The following is a 6,991-nucleotide window of genomic DNA, read 5'->3' as shown; positions in this document are numbered from 1 at the left end:
GTATGCCTTCTAAATTTGACCAGCAAATTGTAGCTTCCAAAAAGCTGCTGCCGAACTCTGACCCAGTCAGTTACGTGTCCTAAGATAAGTGATCATATAACCCTTCGTTCTGCTTGATATCCCCAGACAAAAGACATGGAATGTAATCAATCTGTTTGTCCAGAATCTATGTTTCCCGATTCTTGATTTGTGATGATGTAGGACTTCTAATCGAACACATCAATTTAGTCCTGGCTGGGCCCAACACATAAGTCAACACCAAATCATCGAGGGGCCCACAGATATCGCTTTTCCTGTTAGGGCAAAAGGAACGAATAAACGTTGACTCATATGCTTGTATCTTTTACTCATCAAATTATGCATGACAATACGTTTTATAACACCAAGTTACTGATGCGTTTTCGTATCACCAATGCACAACCGACTTGTAAATTACAACTCATATATCTTCGTTTCAAGATTATAAGATATTATCGTCTCAGTATTACTCGTGATGAATTCCATGAAGTAATACTCTGAGCGTGGGTTTATCCAATACTCAAATCTCAATTTCTGAGTACTCATGAACATTGCAGCAATTCTATTGCCATGTCTATCCTTAGACAATCTGCAATCCAATTCATGACAGTCTTAATTCACTACTTACTTCCAAGAGTACGAGCGACTGTGGAGTTTGAATAATCTCATTATTCAGGAAGTAAAACATGCAAAAATGAAACGCAATAATAAACAATTGACAAAAGGTAGTAGCCAAACTTATAAATAATACTTTATTATTTAATCACCAAAAGTCAATTACTTTTACTTTGTTACAAGTTTCAAAAACTAATCTAACTACTAAAACTAATATCATCTTTCAGTCCTATGCTCCGAGCATGCTGAATATGCTTAGCCCTACTCAGACCCTTTGTGAGAGGATCTGCTGGGTTATCTTCAGATGACACCCTCTTTACTATAAGATGGCCTTCTTCTACTCTATGTCTGATGAAATGGTACTTTCTGTCGATATGTCTGGTCTTACCATGATCTCTCGGTTCCTTTGTCAAGGCAACCGCTCCTTCATTATCGCAGAATAGTTCCATAGGCTCCTGGATGGTTGGAACAACTCCGAGATCCCCGATGAAGTTCCTCAACCAAGCTGCTTCTTTCGACGCTTCACTTGCTGCTATGTACTCTGATTCACAAGTAGAATCAGCCACCGTATTTTGCTTGGAACTCTTCCAAGTAACTGCTCCTCCATTCAGTAAAAACACCCAGCCCGACTGAGAACGGAAGTTATCTCTATCCGTCTGAAAGCTGGCATCACTGTAACCATCTACTCTCAAAGTATCACTGCCACCAAGCACAAGGACCCAGTCCTTTGTCCTTCGCAAATACTTGAGTATATTCTTAACTGCTATCCAATGAGCTCTACCTGGGTTTCCCTGATAGCGACTGACCATGCTCAAAGCAAATGCCACATCAGGGCGAGTACATGTCATATCGTACATGATCGATCCGACAGCGGAAGCATAAGGTACACGACTCATGTCATCTATTTCAACATCTGTACTCGGGCATTGAGTCTTACTCAATTTGGTATTGCTCTGGATATGTAGCTCTCCCTTCTTGGAATTTTCCATACTAAACCTCTTTAGTACCTTATCCAAGTATTTGCTCTGACTAAGTCCAATTAGTTTCTTCTTTCTATCTCTCAATATTCTAATCCAAAGAATATAGGCAGCTTCTCCAAGGTCTTTCATGGCAAAACACTTTCCAAGCCAAGACTTAACTTCTTTCAAGGTTGGAACGTCGTTACCAATGAGTAATATGTCATCGACATACAACACCAGAAAAGTTACTATACTCCCACTAGCCTTGATATACACATAGAACTCATCTTCACTTCTAGAGAAACCAAATTCTTTGACTTTCTCATGGAAGCAAAGATTCCAACTGCGAGATGCTTGTTTCAATCCATAAATGGATTTCTCAAGCTTGCACACTCTATTGGGGAACTTTGCATCAACAAAACCCTCTGGCTGACTCATGTAAACATCTTCAGCCAACTTCCCATTAAGGAAAGCAGTTTTGACATCCATCTGCCAGATTTCATAATCATGAAAGGCAGCTATGGCGAGCAATATCCTAATAGATTTAATCTTAGCCACTGGCGAGAAGGTCTCATCATAGTCAACCCCTGGGGTTTGAGTGAAACCTTTTGCAACCAGTCGAGCCTTGAATGTGTGCACATTTCCATCCATGTCTGTCTTCTTCTTGAAGATCCATTTGCACCCAACTGTCTTACGACCTGGTGCACTATCAACCAAATTCCAAACTTGGTTGTCATACATGGACTTAATCTCGCTGTCCATTGCCTCTTTCCACTTGGAAGCCTCTGGGCCTGCCATTGCTTCCTTATAAGTGACTGGTTCATCTAAGTTTACCAGTGTTCTGTCACTTATGAATGTGTCACCATCTGAAGTAATATGAAAACCATACAACTCAGGTGGCACACTCACCCTAGTGGATCTTATAAGAGGTAATGAGTTATCGATTGGTTCAACAGGAACTGTTTCCTCTGGTTGAGTGCTAGTGTCATCTAAGGTTCCTTCATTGGCTGAATCTTGAATTTCTTCAAGGTCAATAGTGCTCCCACTGTCCACTTTGAATATGAGCTCTCTTTCAAGAAAGACTCCTCTTCGTGCTACAAAGACCACGTTTTCACTAGGCCTGTAGAACAAATATCCAAAAGACTGCTTTGGGTAACCAATGAAAACACATTTCTCACTTCTAGCTGCTAGCTTGTCGTGAGTCTCTCGTCTTACGAAAGCTTCACAACCCCAGACTTTAATGTGTGCTAACGAGGGAACTTTCCCTGTCCACATTTCGTGAGGTGTTTTGGCAACCTTCTTTGTAGGGACAAGATTGAGGATGTGGGCGGCTGTCTCTAAGGCATACCCCCAGAAGTGAATAGGAAGCGAAGCCCGACTCATCATAGAACGAACCATGTCTAACAAGGTTCGATTGCACCTCTCAGCTACACCATTTAACTGTGGTGTCCTAGGAGGAGTCAATTGTGAGACTATCCCACATTCTTTCAGATAGTCGTTAAACTCGATACTAAGATACTCCCCGCCTCTATCGGATCTAAGTATCTTTATCTTTCTGCCCAATTGATTTTCGACTTCATGTTTAAACTCTTTGAACTTTTCAAAAGTTTCTGACTTATGCTTGATCAAGTAGATATATCCATATCTGCTATAATCGTCAGTGAAGGTCACATAGAATCGATTAGCATCTCTTGTAGTTGATCTGAAGGGTCCACACACATCCGTGTGTATGAGATCCAACAGACCTTCACCTCTTTCACAAGACCCTGTGAATGGTGATTTTGTCATCTTTCCCAAAAGACAAGAGTCACACATGTCATCTGATTTTAGGTCAAATGATTCCAACACTCCATCCTTTTGGAGTTGGGCTATGCGTTTCTTGTTGATGTGTCCAAGACGACAATGCCACAAGCATGCCTTGTCTACACTATTAGACAAGTCAATATTAAGTACACTATTTCCTAGGCTATCAACACAAGTCACTGTTTCATACACACCATTACAAGGTAAAGCTTCAAACATAAAAACACCATTCTTATAAACAGAAATTGAACCATTCAAATCATTAAAAGAATATGTAAAACCTTGTCTGAACAATGCATGAAATGAAATAATGTTTCTCGTCATCTCAGACGAATAGCAACAATTTATTAAATCTAATCTAACATCATTACTAAGCAGAAGCTGATAAACTCCGATCTTGGTTACTGGTGAAGACTTTCTGTTTCCCATGATCAGGTTTATCCTTCCTCGCTCTATCTCCTCACTTTCCTTTAGACCCTGCAAATCAGAACAGATATGAAAACCACATCCTGTATCAAGGACCCATGAACGAGAAGATAATGAGTTATTAGCAGAAATAGTGTAAATACCTGCCGAAGATGGCTTCACTTTGCCATCCTTGATATCTTGCAGATATTGTGGGCAAGATCTCTTCCAATGCCCTTTTTGGTTGCAGTAAAAGCAAACTGCCTCTTTTGGATCAGAAACATGGGGAGTGGAACCATTGGGCTTAGCCTTTGGGCCATTACTAGATGACCCAGCTTGAGCCTTGCTCTTCCAGTTTTGCTTGGGAGGACCTTTCCTCTTTTTCCCCTTTCCCTGTCCAATAGCCAAAACAGGGGCACTCGTAGGTGTGGAGGGTATACTTTTACCCTTCATCCCTGCCTCAGCTGTCTGCAACAAGTTGTGCAATTGGGCCAAGGTCTGCTCAGTATTGTTCAAATGGTAAGTTAGAATAAACTGACCATAACATTCAGGAAGTGAGTTCAAAACCATGTCAATGGCCAATTCCTCATCAAAGTGAATATTGAGCTTGACCAAACGCTCTATGTAGCGTTGCATTCTTTGCACATGTGACACAACTGACTCCCCATCTTTCATCTTGCAAGCCATGAGTGACTTGACTACTTCGAACTTTTCTTGACGAGCTCGCTTATGGTACTTTTCCATAAGGTCCTTGTTCATCTCGAAAGGCCAGTAGTCCTCATAGTACCTCTGCAGTTCTGGGGACATAGTTGCCACCATGATGCATGCCACTTTGGTAGCATCATCGTAATGTTTCTTGTAGGCAGCAAGATCTTCAGGAGTAGCTTCATTCTCATCAAGCTCTTTGAGCTCCTTTTCAAGAACATATTCTTTGTTCTCGAAACGAAGAGCCATCTTGATTTTGCGCATCCAATCGTTATAGTTTGAGCCATCCATAACGACTTTGGAGCATATATTGAGCAAGGAGAAGTTCTGGTTGGAGGAGGATGAAGTAGAAGTGTTTCCAGGAGTAGACATCTAAAAAGAAAGAAAGTTTTAGTTAGATTTCAAGATACCTTAATAGAATAACCCAAAGATATAATATCAAGGTTAGGATCCAACTATGAAGATTCACAACTCAGAAATGGGATGCCGAGATCCAAGTGCAAATTTCATAAAGGTAGGTGAATGACGATTCACCAATTCCACCATTAGACGAAACAAACGAAGTGAAATTCCTAATTCTTTTGAGATACATTGAAACTATTCAATGGCATGTTTTAATCTCAGATTATGCTCTTCTATTTGTGACTGGGATGCCGAGGATCACAAACAAGATGTGAATAACCATGCAAATGTGCTTGGTAACCTCATTGTCTTTATCATTAACTATTGATGTGCTGGTAAACCACACACGCTCCATCAAAATGACAATTATGAGATACCCATTACTATTCTTTATTAGTGCCTTTTAGTGTGCTGGTTAACCACACACGCTCCACTAACGACCAATAAAGCATAATGTGCAATTTCATGGATTAGCATACTTTTCACATTTTTCCTAAAGTAACTAGAGTTGGGATTTTTGAAAATAATGTTCTAGTACTTTTAATGTCATTATACTTTTAATGAGAAGTAGTTGTCCTATCAAATCCGTTCTGCTAACGACCCTCCACTAATCAAGGAAGCGGTGGGTGAGAGTGGACACCCATTCAACTACCATTTTATAGGCAGTTTCCTTATACCCCCCTTATAGATTAGCTTCGTGAATGAGGCATACTAGCGATTTGACTGACCATATTCTTATACATATAATATTAAACCTTTAATTATAATATATATATAAGGTGTGTTTTAAAACTTTTTAAAACTTCAAGGGTTTATATAAATTTCGAAATTTAAGCTATTAAATTTAAATTTAAATAAACCAATTAACTAGATTTAATATTTATCTTTTAATTAACTATTAATCAAATTATTAAATCTTGTAAGGATTATCTAATTAAATTAATCCATTAATTTAATCCTAATCCTTATCCCTCTAAATTTCGAAAATTAGGGTAAGGATAATTATCCAATTAATCTAATTAAGTAACAATTATCCAAAACAAGAAACCCTAGTTATCCTCTAGCATATTTCGAAATTTACAAGGGAGGAGGCTAGGGTTTTCAAAACCCTAACCCTAATTTCGATTAGGGTTCTTTGGAGGCTAGGGTTTTCGAAAAAACCCTTTGATCCAAAACCCTAGAAATCGAAAATTTGGCCTTTAGGGTTTAATAGCAATAAACCCTAATTTGCAATTCAACAATTGTAGCAATTCAATTTAAAACAACAATGGCTCTGATACCACTGATGGGTTTTAGGTAAAACAAATAAACTAGAAAACAATTCCTAAGTTCACATGCAACCTACTTTGGATCTATGTTTTTAACTATTGAACATACAACTTTGAATTGCAATACAAGAACCCTAGAGGAGAGAGGCTAATTTCGAAATTAACAAACTAGGGTTTAGGGTTTACATACCTTTCAATTGTTATAGCAAACAATTGATATTCACTTGATCTTGATCTTGATCTTCTTGGAAGCTTTAGCACCACAAGTGTAATGCCTCTAATGGAATCACACCCAAACTAGCAAGAAGGAAAGTAGAAGAGAGAGAGAGGAGAGGGAGTATGCAAAATCTCGGCCTTAGGATTTCTTCAAAAGAAAGAGTGACCAAAAACATGAACCAGGAGGCTCCTTATATAGCTGAGGGATCTAGGGTTTAAGGGAAACCCTAGTTATCCTTTGCTTAGGGCCTAAGCAAACCCAAGGGCCTTATCCAAGCCCCTATGGACGAAATTATTAGGGTTTCCCCTAAAGATTTCGTCCACCCTCTTCCAAGGGGGTTCTAGAGCCTTCCACTCAACTATTAGATAATTGCAAACTAGTCCCTGCACCTTATAATTAATTCTTTTAACCCCAAAATCAATTCTGATTAATTTCTGGCTAACAATTAATTAAACATAATGATTTCTAATTAATATATTAATCCATTAACATATTAATAAATCATTTATATATATATATATATTAATTTATTAATCTTATAAATTAATATCTCTCCTTTCATAATTTCCTTGTCCAGTTGCTAGGTTGAGGGCAACCCA

The sequence above is a fragment of the Lactuca virosa genome, chromosome 5, assembly GCF_052849685.1.
Source record: "Lactuca virosa cultivar CGN04683 chromosome 5, Lactuca_virosa_CGN04683_v6, whole genome shotgun sequence".
In the NCBI taxonomy this organism is placed as follows: Eukaryota; Viridiplantae; Streptophyta; class Magnoliopsida; order Asterales; family Asteraceae; genus Lactuca; species Lactuca virosa.
This window is presented reverse-complemented; position numbering follows the sequence as displayed.